This window comes from Buteo buteo, chromosome 11 (assembly GCF_964188355.1).
Source record: "Buteo buteo chromosome 11, bButBut1.hap1.1, whole genome shotgun sequence".
NCBI lineage: Eukaryota > Metazoa > Chordata > Aves > Accipitriformes > Accipitridae > Buteo > Buteo buteo.
The window spans coordinates 15,744,695-15,761,419 of record NC_134181.1 but is presented as its reverse complement, the minus strand read 5'-3'; the positions used below and the strand labels follow the sequence as shown (position 1 = coordinate 15,761,419).

Here is a 16,725-nt window from a genome sequence, read left to right as displayed (position 1 = left end):
TAGTAGATATGACAAAGTAAAACTCTTTGGGAATGTTTTTATTCCTTTCACAACTGCTGTGGGCCTGTCATCTTCAGTATCACTTTACTCACTAGCAAAGATGTAAAGATAATAAATACCACTCATTTTAAAATATTCTAGCTACTCATTGTCTACACTTCACATGTTAGGTTTTTGTTTCTCAAAAAGAAACTTCCTAAAATATGATCCAGATGAACTATTAATTGCCCTAGCCTTTTTTTTTCATCCTAACAGTGGCAAATGAAGTGTTTAAAACTAAGACTCCCATAATACTTCATTAACATTAAAGCACAGTACCTTACTCCTGGATGATGTTCTCTGTACCTAACTAGACGGTCTTGTCTATAAAGCAGCAACTCAACTGATGAACACAACTCAGTGTAAAGAAGATAAAGTAGATGACCTGACTACTTATCTCCAGACTTATTTAAATCTTCCTTTTGGCCTTTTATAGACTAGCAAGGAAGTGCTAGAAATGCAGGTTATAAAATGTGATAACAGACAAAAAGATATAGATGAGGAGGAGATGGGAGGAAGGATGCTAACCATCTTTGCTGATCAATGAAAGAGGAAAACCACATACATTTTATAGTTCAGAAACCCCATCAGAAAAAAAATAGTTACAGCAGTCATAGTTACATAAATGGAATATGATCTGCAAAAATAGGTGCTTTCTCCATAACCTATATTCTGTATTTTCAAAACAAGTGTTTAAACCCTTCTCTTTCATTTGCTGACTGATATGTATTAAAGGTTTACTGTTTGTCACAATTACATTCCATGAGTAACTTCAAGACCATTTTCATGTGAAATGCTTATACATGTTCAGCAAATCAGACATGCACATAACCATGATCACTTCACATAAAATTTATTAAATAGCAAAGTTAGTTCAAGTGATAATGATACTGCTAGTTGGGACTTGTTAGGGAATCCCGGAAATGGATGTTTTAATGATGTTTTGAACATACTCTCTTGAGCTTACTGTCCTTGTGCCTACTGGAGAAAACCCAGCAAGCCTGTACAAGCAGTTCACACTAGTTTGTCTAAGGAACTAGCAAAATAAAAGCAACTTTTATTCAATATAGTGTTCAAATTATTTGCCTGTACCAATCTTTTCTACAGAGTTAAATATGCAGATTTTAGAATATGTTTGTTCGTAGAAATGCACGTTGTTTAGGTAAAACTTTCATTCTGACAAATGTTCAGTTTTTAGCGTTAGAGTATTTCAGGTGGTTGTTTAAAACCATTTTTAAAGTTTCAAATATCTGAATGAAAAAGGCACTGTACCGTGTGTTTTGCCTGCTCAGATCTCTATGGCTTCTTGTAACTATAGAGGAGGGTTGCTAATACTCTGTTGCACTGTCCAGAGAGGTAGCTGGCAAAGAGCAGTGATTGAATCCCCAGCTCCTTTTGAAAAATTTTAAAAATGGGGATCGTGCTTTGGCTTAGGTGAAGACCATCTGAAATGATATTTACTTTTATAAACTTTCCTATCTTCTTCATGATACTCTAGCTCTGGTTTATAGTAGCAACTATGAAAATCATTAACAATCACCATTAATTTTATCAAGAAAAAAACCAGTCAGCATTAACAAGTCTTTTGCAGGCAACGTTGGACACACACTGATTTTTACTGCCAGGATAACAATGCTTTCTGCAACAGCCATATATATATATATTACTGAGGATAAAGCTGGATTTGATAATGATAACATTACTATAGATTTTAATCAGTCAGCCTTATCCCAGGTATTTAAGACTGTTGTATTTGGTTGTCTCCTGTACTGCTTTTCTGGACATACCACATTCAAGGTATACTCTGCAAACAGCCTAACAGTGGTTCCTCGCTTTGAGATCAAGAGTCAAACATTTGCAGATGCTATTTTATGTCCTGGCTCAATTAACAGGGAAGGCTTGTGAGAAGCAGTTTTTACGTGGTCCTGATAAATTGCTTGACTAAGCACACTTTTTGTACTGACTGCAGACGTTTACCTGACTCATAGATTCATGAAATATGACAGAGATAACTTTGAGGTCTCCATGTGTACACCTGATGTATGCAAATACAATTAATATATTAAATATAAGCCATGCTGGGGCAGTAATTACTAAATTGCTTTATGTTTCCAGATATGCCACTAATATTTATATGACTCCCCCAGATTACATTTTTCTAAGTATTTTATACTGTTATGTTCCTTTCTCTAAAAAGGCAAAGCTTCAGTGGTTTCCTTAACTCTCTCTTGTGATTGCAAGAGTTATGATCATATAGTCAGAGGAGAGTAATAATATCAAAAAGCAAATTGGTTCTTTCTTACTGAAGGACAGTAAACTTCTGTTTACTGTTATAGGTTGACTTATTACAGGGGTCAAGAAGTCCCACCAAAAGAGTGACCAATTATTTTCGCTCAGCAACAGAAGCCTTCACTGAAACTTGAAACAGAACTAAACAAAAAAGTAAGCACTACTAGTAGCAAGTTTAGGATAGTAGTCATCTACAGGAAATCTCTTCAAGTTCACTGTTTGCATCTGTTAAAATCTATAGACCAGTTTTCTATCACAGCCTCTCAACCCCCTAGTTCCTTCTCTCTCTGTTTTATTATTCACCAGCATTTCACCATGACCACTTGCTTCTGTCAAGACACTGTTTCTTCCAGGGCCAACTCTAAAATATCCTCCTGATACATTCTCAGGTGTAGAACTTTGTTATTCCTACCAACAGTATCTGGAAACTGTCTGATGGGCGTTATTATCCAGACTCCCCTTTAACAATCCATTGCAGTATATTTCTGTATCCTCTTCCTGTAGATGCATATGCTTAAGGAGATAGCCCCCTAAACATGCTTCAACCTCTTCTTCTGCTATGCCATAGAATTGGCATTAGTCATACTACAGTAACAGCACTGCAACTTCTCTCTAGTTCCTTGAGTCCCCATGCCAGGTTTAGGGAACTCCAAGGTAGCCGTGCCACTATGGTGGAAACACAACTGGTAGAAATTAAGAGGTGGAAAGGGCTCCTTGAGACCCTAGCACCATTTGGCCCTTTCCATTGGCGCAAACTAATTTGACCAAGTTCACTGCAACAAACCTGATTTATGAGCCAGTACTGGCCTGAACCAGAACTGAAATCACTATGGCTAATGAATACAGTTTCAGATTTAATGGTAGATATCACATGTTCAGTATTAATAACTATACAGATAGAGAACACATGCAAAAGAAAGCATCACTAATGATCAAATAGACATTAAGAAACAGAAACTAATCAGCTAATCGCAGCCAGGATGGTATTTGTTTAACCTTATTCAAATAACTTCAACTCTTTTCTTTATTACTAGTCTGTACTTTGACAGTATGATGATGTTCCATTTCATGCGTAAAGAAGAATGTAAGAGGATATTTCAGGAGTAAAACAGGAGTATTCAGAATTAGAACTGAAGGAGCTGTGAGAAATATATACAAATTATATTTATCTGAATGTTTAGTTTGTGAGGTCTTGGAGAAATATTTGCTGATAGCTTTGATACATTTCCTTTATGAAGTTAGTTTTATAGGCAACCAGTATTGTTTGCTCTCTTGATCATTCTTTAGCTTAATAATTCCTTGGGTGTAAATGTTCACCATGGAGCATAGACACAAGCAGACAACAGCATCACAAAGTGTCAAAGATAAAAGCAACCTTCTTACCACAAGAATGTTTGCAATCTAATATGGTTTTATTCACTTACCTTGATAAAACCAGGATTTCTTTTATGGAAAATCTGTAGTTCCAAAACAAACAGCAACATTGATAACTAGAAGGTAGAACAAGAGAAGAAGAAAAATCACTGATGGTAGGAAACAATTATACCCTCAACAAAGCAATGTGTGCTGTAAATAACCACAGCACTCCTCACAGAAAACCATTTCAATATCTGCTGCTTGGAAATGAGGTGGACCTGGTCCCCTGGTGACACTAGATTGAGCAGAAATAAGTAGTTAAGAGGGTATTTAACCTCCCAAGCAGGACAAGTTTTACATTTTGGATGATTTAAAGTCCCCAGTCTGACCCAACTGTTGTAACACAAGTTAATTGAAAGATTAAATCAATCAAAAAATCCACTTTAACTCAAGAATTAAGGGGAAAAAGATAATGCATATTCTACTTCCTCTTATATTTTGCAAAAACATTGCAGTGCAGTTTAAGCAAGCTATATCCAGGAATTAAAAAAATGCCGTATCCCCTGCATCTTGCATTTGTTTTTCTCATTAACTATTTCTAAGCTAAGGGATCAATGATAAGCCTCCTTAAGTGTCTGAAGGACATACATACCAAGAATAAGAAAAAACTATTTAATGTGGCCCAAGAAGTAGAAATAATAGGATGAAATAGAGCAAAAGCTGAACTTGGGAAGGAAATGCTGGCAGTTAGATATATCTAACCACGGAATAATCTTCTAAGGGAGTTTGTGAAACCCTGTCATCTAAGGTACTTTAAAATGGATCAAACACTTGGAAATTTGCTGAAAGGAACTATTCTGTATTGACATAGGGACAGACAAGATAATGATGTAAGTAAATCTTGTTTATTTAGAACGTTTTTAATTCTATGAATTCTAGTTTTTATTTAATGGGGAATGATGGTTTCTTCTATATTTACTTGTTGTTGCATTGTTTCCCTACCACTTTCATCCTCTCTTCATTCTGATGCGTTTCACTTCATTGGAAGACACCAGAGTTAGTTTGTTAAAAAGCATTAAAAAGTATGTGTATACAAACTCAAGCCTGTTTGGAAATTCATTCAGTGCAACTGAGCAGAATGAGTTGCTTATGTGTAATATTTATTTATTTCACTAAATATCCCATTCATCTTACTTTAGCTAATTAGTATTGTCCTGGTAGACTAGATGAATTTAAACTGAAGGAGGTTGTCATGGGGAAAGGAATCTGCAAATGAAACTTATGACAAAGTTAAGATATATTTCTAAGAGGAAACAAGAAGGAAGCTGCTCATCTGGAAATATCTGCTTTTGCCTTCAAATATTTCCTCTTCTCTCCATGTCTTGCCCCAGAGACTTATACGTACCATTACTAACATTGTACTAAAATGCTCTAAAGAAAGAAAAAAAAAAATCATTGCTACCAGCACTGCTTGTAAACAGCTAGTAATTTCTCAACAAATAAAAAGCCTGTCACTATTTTCCACAAATGCCTCTTACACTATGATTACAACCAATACCATTAGTAAACTATTTCATAGCCAGAAAGAGAGAAAATTAATATCAGTATTAAATATTCTGATAGTAATAACAAAATCAGCTGTAATTTAAAGAAAAGAGTTAAGTTTTTCAGAAGGAAATTTGAGGAAGCATGAAGAACACATTTTTGTAATCTGAAATTTCTTTTCTTCCTTAGCCAAAGAGAAAAGAGATTTTACACGTTTTAGCCAGACCTTCTGAGTTTTTCACTTTGGGATATTTATCTTTGTTTATATTTACATAAGTTACATACTTGGGTATGCCCAAGCTGTATTTTACCATTCTGCAAGTTCAATTTACAATGACCCCTTCTAAAAATACACATAAAATATGCAAATATATGCATATGCAAATTTTTGTCCAAGAGAAAAAAAGAAAACCTAATTAAAAAGCAAAGTTCTGCATGACCAAATTTTAAAATAAAGTGTTACACGCAGGTGCATTCATACCATAAACCTAAATTGTTGGCACTGTACCACATAGCCACACATGCAAAGTGCATATTTCTATCGGAAATGGCTGCGCACAAATTTAGATGTAGTATTTAGGCACAGTTTTAATAGCTCTGTGTCTTTTTTAATTGCTCAATACAGGCCCTTATGCCCAAATAGTTCTGGAAGAGACAGCAGATTCACAGCTAATGGGAGTAGCATAAATTCACCAGGCTGCTGGTTAAATCTAACAAGGAACTGAAGTTATGTCTAACATTTAGTTTGAAAGACACAAATCCTCTAGATGAACACATTTATTGAAATTAAAAGGTAAAATACAGCAAGCTAGAATTATTGTGCATGTTTTTGTATCTGAATTGACTGATTCTTACCTAAGCAAGTGCAAATCATAGAGAATAAAACACAAGCTGGAATCTTTTTTTGCGATGGTCAATGGCAAAAATGGTAAAATATATTAGGAAATATTTGCTTTTTTGATATGAAAGGCTGAAATATTACAGATTGAATATAGAAGGTAGAATAAAGAAAACTTAGGAAGAACAAAAGCACAGAAAGATCCAGTGACTTATTTACTCAAGGTCATATAGTAGGTCAGCATCAAAGAAAACACAAAGGTACCTCTATATAGCCATCTGCAGGCAGTTGTACATCTATTTCTCTGTATTACAAACCAGTTTTGCATCCAAAAATTCCAATCCTGAATCCCTCCAAAAGCTATGGAGCTAAGTCAAGCTAATATGTCACATCTCTGGGATGCATTAGCTTTGGTTCATACCTTTCAAACACTGCTAGGCTGCTTCTGGTCTGGAAAAACTCTCAGCAGAGCCCCACCACCACTTTGAGATGGCATACAGCCCCATATCTAAGCATACACGTATTTGTTAAAAACTGGGATCTCATAGAGGGAGAAACCCAGAGGACTGCTGTAGCTGGAAGGACAAGTTAGTCTGTTGTTGGGATTAGCTGTAATCACTTTAAGAAAGATAAGGCTTACTCAAGTGCAGTGAAGCGTTCAGCACCTCCCCTACAAAAGACAACTGAGTGATCAAGAGTAGACTCTGTGAAAGGCGGTTGTTGTCCTGCCTTGAAGGGGTTACTGACCAGGGGCTCTCCAGCTGACAGGAAAACCATGCTGACCCAGGACTCAGCTCAGCAAAAATTAGTCATGATTGCTGTCCAGCACAGTGGAAAGTCCAGTATATTAGCAGAGGTGATGGAAAAGGAAAAGCTTACACATAGATACACAAATCACTAATTAAACGTAGGGATTTTTAAACTACTTAGTTATTTCAGGAAAAGATGTGATTTTCCATTAGAAGAGTGAAATGTAGTCATAATTACAAAGTTACAGCAGGTACTGCTGGCCCTTCAAGAATAAATTCAGCTGTATAAGCACCGTTTAATCAGTATCTGGGGGTTGGTGGAGAACATGTGTTTCTTCTTCTAAGGCACATAATTTAATAAAACAGTATAAGAAAATCTCATGGAAAAGAACACGGTGAGTGTTACTAAATCAGAGTGGGGATTACGTGCTACCATGACATTTGATTAAGTATCAACAAGGAAAAGCAGCTTTTTAGTGCCCAGTGATAAAGACTAATACAAATACAAGCAACCATAACGGAGCAAAAGTCCAACAAAATCTTCATTGACCAATTTCAGTCAAGCGGTTTAGCCCAAATAGTGCAGGGGAGCAAACAGTAAGAAAACAGATATTTCTAAGAGCTGGATTACTTCAACAGCTTTTATGCAAGCCAAATTCCTACCAGCCTACATATTTTATTAATATTATACTACAGAAAAGTAGGTGCTGGACTTTAAAGAAACTAACACAAAAATCAAAGTTACTGATATCTAGAAAAGATTTCCAGGAGCTCTCTACTGTTAGACACAATAAAAATAAATAAATAAAGTGAATGAAACGATCACAATCCAATCTTTGAAGTCCCTTGACAAACGTACAATTCAGTGAATACAATTCATTAAAATCTAATTACAAAAAAATCAATAGTGCAATTTAGCCCAACCCAAAACTTACTGTAATGCACTGAACGTTTGAAAACTCAGGTCTTTATGAACAAGGCTTAAGTGACATTGTATATTACATTGTAGACTGTCTGTACAGCAATTAGCACAGGCTGCCTGTCTTTACTCAAAAAGGATATTACAATAAGTAGCTCTAGTAACAGTGCATCTGTAAACACCCACTTTCAAGGATGCAATGAAAAAGGAAACAATACTACTAACAATAGTCTATAAACACAATTTAAAAGAAAAATCAACTACTTGTACCCCAAACATGTACTCTCCAGAGTTCACTATTTTTATTGCCATTTGTGGAATTAAATGGCCACATTTTGCTTTTACTTATATACCAGGAAATCCACTGACATCTCTGACAATGATAGAAGAAGTATAGTCTGGCCTATAGCCGCAGGAAAATCAGATAGAATTGATTCAGAGTGATAGTAATCAGCTTTTATTAGAATTCCTTTAAAATTTAAATGTTATATTTCAAAAACATTGTAACTGTCCTAAAACGTAAAGAAAACTACCACTATAGCATTTTTTAAAAATTATATACTATGGAATAGTATACAAAGATGATTTTCTATTACAGATTGCTCTAGAGTGCTCTGAAACCATATATTCTGGCCTCTCTGTCTCTCATAATGTCTGGGTATATCATTTTAATCCGTATGTCCTTCTCTCAGACTAAAAGAACTGATGCACCCTTTGAAGGCACATGACTACCTGTGTACACCAGCTTACTTGTCAATATTTGGCATAGGCTGGTATATCCTCTGGCCATTTGGCCTTATTTCAATTAAATGTGACTGCTTGACCTACCCACAACACAGCAGGTAAGAACTACCAGCTAAATTCCATGCTTTACTTGGACTTTTTTGGTAAAACCTTTTGGAATTGCAGTGCCTGAGTCCCCAGTTCATTCTGCCGATTTCCCTTTAGAAAAGAATATATGCCAGCAATCACGCAATTCAGTCCATATCTGTAGTAGTGACTTGCTCCTGGATACAGAGAGGAAGAACACTGCGGGTATATGAATTTAGTTACTGTAAATAAATGGGCAGAAATAATTTGTGGATCCCCCCTAACTTTTAAAGGCCAAAAGGGTGCCACTGTCTGGGATTAGACCCTGGTATCATGTGGATCTACATACAGCAAATCTTCAACAGACAGTTCTGTGCATCAGCCATGGCATTATCCTCCACTCAAAAACATAGTGGCCATTTCTGTTTTACTAGCAGGAGATATAAATGTGAAACAAACTAATCAGAGACTGATCCTTCAAGGAGCAGGTTTCTGTTCTGCCAATACACTTCAGTGCCGAGTTGGTTTAGGAAGCAGCACAGTGTCCACCCTTTAATTCTGTAATGGAAGAGCAAATTCCCAAAATATACAGGATAAGAAATCTGTGTAATTAGAGAAAGGGAAGAGTTTGAACAGGGGCCTTAAAAGTTTATAAATCCCTGACAGATGAAAACCAAACTAAAATAAGCTTACATGTAGACATGAAAAGAAGAATGGTCTAGGACATTAGTGTAGGACTTAGGAGACACGGATTCAGTTTCGAAATGATTTCAGTTTCAATGACTCAGATGCCACAGAACACAAAATTTTATGCTAATGAAGCTTTAAGGTAATGCTTCTACATGGTGCAGTACACAGCACAGACTATGCAGGATACAAGGTCTATCGGTAAACGCTCCTCAGGCAATACCAGGCTTGTGTGGTGCTTCATCTGCATTCATAGGCACTCTTGAGAGACATGGCTTAGCAACTCAGGCATAGCATTGCATGACCACAAATGTGCTGTTCTCAAGTCTCATTTTAGCATGGTCTTCAGTAGTTGGAGTACCTCTGTAGTCTGTTGGCTGTGTGCCTCAAACCTCTACAACTAATGAAGATAATAAATAATAACAGTAATACTTCTTTATGTTGCAAGGATGTTGTGAGAAGTAATAAATACACTCCAAATTATGACATGCTTGGGTTATACACACTGAGGCCACACAACCACCAAACAAAACATAAGCAAAACAATAATTGAAATAAAGGCGGCAAAAATCACACCATTTTCTTTAGCGTAATCTCACGGCCACATCAATAATTTTCATCTGCTTCACTTTATCTTCAAATAGCTTTTTTTTTTAAGGATCCCAAGGTTTTCCTCAGACAGCCAAAGCTATTCATCTCACACATTGCATCCTATTCTCTTTGATCTGTGTCAGTGGAAGAAAACAAACAGACCAGAAGAAGGTGGCACCATACTGGAGGTTAGGTGGAGCATGCAGAGATCTCACATATTCTGGCACACTCATGAAGTCGTTCCAGCAGAGGCTGTACCAGCTGTCTGACATTTATGTACATTTCTATTACATTTAACTAACCTAAGAGATGACACACACACACACACACAAAACCCAAATAAAAACACCACAGACTCACCAATGCAACAAAATCTTTACATAAGCTTCATAAGCTTTTTCTAGTTTATCTCATAAGCATGCTTCACTATCCAGTTAGAGCTGAGAGCTTAAATAACCTCTAATAAGGAGCAATGAGAATCTAAAAATGATGCATGGTGACAATGTGTTAAAAAGGTAACAAAATATTCCTGTACTAGCTATAATTGCAATGAAAATAGCATATAAACTAATAAGCTATAACATTTGGAAGAAGGGACTTACAAGGGCAGAGATAACAAAAAAACTATTAAAAGAGAGCTCAATAATGTCACTAATACTTCATAGAAGAAGGTCAAGTCCTTCAATAATTCCAGATAAGTACTTACCAACAGTTTTCATAGCAACATATTGACTACAACAGTAGAAACACAGTGTTAAGTTTTGAGTCAGAAGATGTATTTCAGTGGGACTCCATGACTGCTTAATGAAGGTGTTCTAACAAGCCAAATTTGTGTTTGGTAGAAAAGTTAGAAATGTTTTGCATATACCTAGACAAATGTGAATTAAGAAAAATGCCTCCTCCTCGCATAGTTCCACAGGCACTATGATTTCTGTCTGGATTAAACAAATATCAAGATGAAGAACTGATGCTGTCCATGGGCTAACATTCAAGTTCATATATGTCAGCACAATTTCATTTGAACTATTCACATAGGATTTTGTCTGCTCTTATCAACTTTTTGCTACCTTGGGTGCCATCTGATCAGCATACAGAAAATAGGCCTGCATTTTTCTTTCCAATCTGGACCAAAAACTTGAATCTTCTAGACAATAGCTGAAATTCAGGAGCATTTTAAGGAGTCAGATTAGAGCTTCTGCTTAATTCTTGGAAATCCTTATTCAGTATGTATGAAAGCCCTTTAAATTTTCTGTAATAACAGAGAACATAAAAACATAAGTCATAAACAGGTCTAGAGGCAGCAGGAATACTGATGACAGCCTCTCCTCCATCAGACTCATACAAAATAGAACATGTGCTATGCTGGGCAGCAGAGTGAGAAAAACCACAAACTTTTCAGGTTGTCTTCAGGCACACATGAATATGCTTTTTCTTTCAGTTACTTTTGTGTAGGGCCTGAGTAAGAAGTAACAATGACCTCCTGCTTCCAAACATAATGCTTCTTCAGACAAACTACATTATACTTCAATACTTATACTGCAAAATTGATCAGAGGAAACAATGGATTCAAAATCAAATAACTGAAAATAATCAGGCAGAATTAAAAGAAAAAGCTAATTAGATTTTGTGAGCCATTTATGTTCCTGAAGTATATAAATATAGTTATATACACTTTATATTTATTATACATTTATATATAACTCAAATCTGAGGTGCAAGTAGGGTTGAGACATTAGTGCTGGAAAAAAAAATAATCAGTGGTTCCTCTGAGTATATCTTTTGATAACACAATAAACTCCTCTATTTATCAAGGAGGGCTCTGCAAGGTCTTTAAAAGAGTTTTGAAATTTCAAGGTTACATTGCAGAAACTGCAAAGTTTTGTTTTAACAGGAACAGAATTTATTATTTTTGATCAAAACATTAATAAAAAGCCTATCTGATGTTCTTAAATGAGTTATTACAGAATAAAAGTTAATAGTGCAAATAGGATTTCAGCCCAGAGCATATCCTTACGGGATGATTCAAATGATGAGCCACAAAATATACCAGAAAAAATTGCTCATGTCGCCAAAGGGACCGTGGTGAGAATATGCTTCTCCTGAGAAGCCTTTTAGAAGATGACACTGGCCACAAGGGACTTCAGCAGTGAACATTTTTTGACTCAAAGAACGTATCTGGATGTGCCTGCATCATTGAAACAGCCAATACCAGCTACTCTGCATTGCTTCACTTCACTGATTAAGTTATTCAGAATATCCAGTGGCTGGCAATAGTCCAGAAGCTGTTAGGGTATATAAGTACCAGTGTATAAGTCCACAAACTTCCATGGTACACAGTCACTGAAAATTAGGAAATGGAAGTTGATAAATTCAAAGGGCAATATCAGATCCAGACCTTTAACACAAAGTTGTATTTTTTGTCCAAATGTAAAGAATTTGCAAGTTTAGGACCTGTAAGCATTTTCCTTCTACTACCACTCACCCAACTTTCCATTCTCCTCCCTCCTGCTTTCTCTTTTTTTATTCTCTCCCTTCATTTTCATGGACTCACTAGCTCTGTGCATTGGTTTGTGACCCAAGAACTTGTAAGAAAAGAAACTTACACTCCAGAGCATGGCAAAATCACAGAATTGTTCCAAGTTAGACCGCTCCCTGTTCAGCAAGTGGAATATTATGGATCACCTTCTTCAGCCCTGGATATGGATTGTGTTTATGCACACTGCATATCTAAAGTACTTTCTGCATTGTGCTCTTTACACACAGCCAAAACTGGGTGCAAAATAGTAGGCACATAATGCTATAAAGCACCTAAAAAAAGACAGTCTTGGGTATCCACTTCAAGCAGCTCACTAACCCTTCCAGGCACATACAATTTGAGAAAATGATTCAGAAAGGAGTGAATTAAAGGAGAGACAATCACTAAGTTTTCATTAAAAAAAAAAAGGGGGGGGGGGATTCTAAAGGAGGATTTGGAAACAAACAGAAAAGAACAGTTTAGCAACACAGAAAACATAGTGGTTGTTTTAAAGCTAAATAAGAATCATATATGTTCTAAAGAGACTTACATTTAGAGGAAGTTGGTTTTATTATGTTTGTATTAAATTTGTGTTAAATCTGTTTAATATCACATTACAGAGTTACATGAAAACATTTCGTATTTCCTTCATATTTAAGCAGTGCTTGAAATGTTTTGGCATATAACACAATAGTTATGGTTTTTAAAAAAAATATACTTTGAGAGGAAAAGAAAAAATCAGGAATAAATCATATGACACATAGAGGAGTACAAAGAAAGAATACATCTTATAACGCTGCCAGTTAAAGCAATAAGATATGAACCACAAACATTATCATACACCTTAAAGTACAGCACAGGGACTAAAATCCCAAATAGTCTTAATCACAGCTTTACAAAGCTTCTCTGTAGCAGCGGTGCAATATTTATATATTACTATTGTTTGAAGATTATTTTTTTTGCTTAAAATGTGAAGATGCTTTCCAATTTGACTGCAAGTCAACTCAATTGAAACAAAACAAAGTTTAATTAAACATGTTTCCTTCTGCCTTCCAAGCTAGGTATTTTACATGTGCCGTGGTAACTGTATGATAATCAAACCTTCTTCATCTGAGGACAAAATATATTTTCATGAAGGTCAGCTTCTGTCATGAACATATTTTAATTTGCTATCATTTGGAGGATGACAAATATCTCACTTGAAAAAAAATTGTTAAGAACTACTGTTAACTGCATTTGTCCCTTTCTCATGCAGAAAATATTTTCAAAATTTATTTTAATTTATATATAAATTTTGTTTTGCTCACTGAATTGCTTGTATTATTTAGGTCAGCTTTAAGGCAAGAGCCTACCTCTGATTCTGCTGGGACAATAGTCTCACCTCAAACTGCCTTCTGAATTCGTCATACTTTGATGAATTTTATTTAAACTATAAAGGTTGAGGTAAGATGCAATAGGGACTACAGGTCAGCCAAGCACCCAAGAATGGAACTATTTAAGTACTTAATATAATTTGGACCCAAAATGTCATTGTTTTCAAAATCCTCCATAGATTAAGGGTCATTTTCTTTCTAGTAACCCAGTTACCAATTATTCTTCTGTTGCTCTCGAAATATTCCAGAAGTTATTATGCAGTTTTCTATTTTCTGATAGGTAGCTCGTTTGTCTCTTTCATACATCTATTTATTGCAAAAAATTAACCTCATACTGAAGAGCTGACAGATTCCTGAATACCTTTAATTAACTAAACTAATAATTTAAAATGTAATGATTATTTAACAATAATGCACGAATGCATTAGCTATTCCTCAAAAATTAAAATATGAGGAAGATTCCTGTGAAAGTATGACACAGGGAGCAGTCTATTTTTTTGTTAATCAGCAACCAGCTCTCTATAAGATTATTCTGCAAATAATCATTTTGCTGCCAGCAGCAAAATAAAACAGACTCCCCTGAAGTAAGTTTGTCTTGGTAAGCTTTCAAGATAACAGATTGTGACACAAACCTCCTCAGGTTCATACATTTGCACTGTTATGCCTTTTTAAATAAACACTTCTGTTAAAATGTTTATCCACTAAACATACAAAGAACAGTTTCTTCACAAGCACAAACATTATTTTATATAGATGAAGTAGATGACTATATATACACTAGAATGTCACAGTCAACAATTTCTTGATATCACAGGAAAGCCTCCAAAAATTTGCGCATAACTGAAAGACACTGGTTTGTGTTTCCATAAAAAAAAATATCATCAGATACTGGGTAGCTACTAATATTCCTAGTGAATAGTTTCTCACTTTTGAAAGAAAACAAAACAATGAGCATGTTTATAATATCATAGGTTTAGACTTTACCTACAAGCAACTCATTTCCCATAGTTTTTTATCCATTGAAACATTCTCTCCCTGAAATCTAGAAATAATATCATATGTACTTGCAATATTATTTTCACACTTGTGATGACGGAAACTTGTTGTTTTCACACTTTGAAGAACCCACCAACTGTCCAGACCCTGAGGTCAGCACTTTACTAGTCACAACTGATTCCTACTGGCAGTGATCACTAGAAAAATGAACACTGAAACAGATGTCTCTGAATGAACTGGGACACAGTCCTGATGTTCAAATTCTCACAAAGGTCTTTAAAAACTGTGACCTCACCTATGGGTTGTTCAAGAATGGTCTAGTTCAGCCAGCCTCTATTTCCATGTGATGCCTGAACTGAAATGAATATCCAGGGCAATTTTTCCATGGTTTGACTACCTGTGTTCCTAAGCATTTGTCTAATCCTCTAAGATAGTAAGTCCATCTATAACATCACATTTATAGGTCTTATTCCAAGATATACTTTTCTATTTTATGACAGGCATTTGGTTCTCCAAGTGTTTGTTTAAAGGGTCAGGTGTCAGGAATACTCTGAGAGAAGGTGAGAGGGTGAGAATATATTTATCTGAGAAAAAAAACCCTGGAACACTGACCCAGCAGCACTAATTCTAGGTGTGGGGATGTCCTGGTTTCAGCTGGGATAGAGTTAACTGTCTTCCTAGTAGCTGGTACAGTGCTATGTTTTGAGTTCAGTATGTGAAGAATGTTGATAACACTGATGTTTTCAGTTGTTGCTCAGTAGTGTTTAGACTATAGTCAAGGATTTTTCAACTTCTCATGCCCAGCCAGGGCACCTGACCCAAACAGGCCAGAGGGGTATTCCATACCATGTGACGTCCCATCTAGTTTAGGAACTGGGAAGGGGGGGGCAGGGATTTGGCGCTCGGGGACTGGCTGGGTGTCGGTCGGCGGGTGGTGAGCAATTGCCCTGTGCATCATTTGTACATTTCAATCCTTTTATTACTACTGCTGTCATTTTATTAGTGTTATCATTATCATTATTAGTTTCTTCTTTTCTGTTCTATTAAACCGTTCTTATCTCAACCCACGAGTTTTACTTCTTTTCCCGATTTTCTCCCCCATCCCACTGGATGGGGGGGGAGTGAGTGAGCGGCTGCGTGGTGCTTAGTTGCTGGCTGGGGTTAAACCACAACAGGGGACTACCACCAGATCAGAAAGAATTGCTCAGAATTTTAACAACAGTTGCTTCCATCACCTGCACCTCAAATGAAGGACATCTTCCTTTCCCTGAAACTCCTAGGATAGTTCTACTCTCCAATATTTGAGATGTCCATTTCCCACTATATTCCAAGGATGACATAGCTCTAAACTGTCCTTGTCTTAATCCTGGTGCTGCTGTTTGGGAGAATAGAGGCACATTCTGGGGCTTCATGCCCAGGAATACTATTTGCTTCCTACAGATGATTTGGCTTTTTAAAAGGAAAAGAAGTGAAGTGAGAAGACAAACCACAGGGCTTGAGCAAAGCAAATGTGTGAAAGGTTCTGAAGAACATCAGGACTAGCTCTAGCCCACACCAAAATCCTGTGAAAAAATCATGCAAGTTGACAAACTGTTACATCAGAATTTTCATCTTCACCAAACAAAAATCAGTCATTTCCTACAGTTAATACATAATCAAAACTCTAAATATACTGAAACAAATTTCAGAATACATGGATATACACTAGTTTCTAATTGTCATCTGAAAGGTTTTTAAATTAATTCATCCATCTATCAGTTTTGGTGTTTCTGTGGAAAATGAACTAGGGAAAAAAATCATTTAAGGACACAATGGCTTCAAAGGTAGGCTAAAAAGAAGGTTATAATAAATCATTGTCACTATTTGTACCACAAAGAAAAATCACTAAGTCCTTTTAATCCTTTGTATTTCTCTCTAAAATACCCATGTTTGCTAAAAAAATGGCCATATGATTCAATTTTATACACGCATTAAGAAAACAGAGCCAGCCACCAGAGAACTATTCTTTAAACAGCCCT

The 16,725-nt window shown here is 36.0% G+C and overlaps 1 long non-coding RNA gene across 1 annotated transcript in view; it reads right to left on the bottom strand.

The window, feature by feature from the left end:
- LOC142036715 (uncharacterized) overlaps positions 1-16,725 on the bottom strand; it is a 265,893-nt gene that overhangs the window by 73,364 nt on the left and 175,804 nt on the right. Inside the window, exon 3 of the long non-coding RNA XR_012652209.1 lies at positions 3,753-3,818. This is a non-coding gene — a long non-coding RNA (uncharacterized LOC142036715). The remainder of the gene's footprint in view (positions 1-3,752; positions 3,819-16,725) is intronic.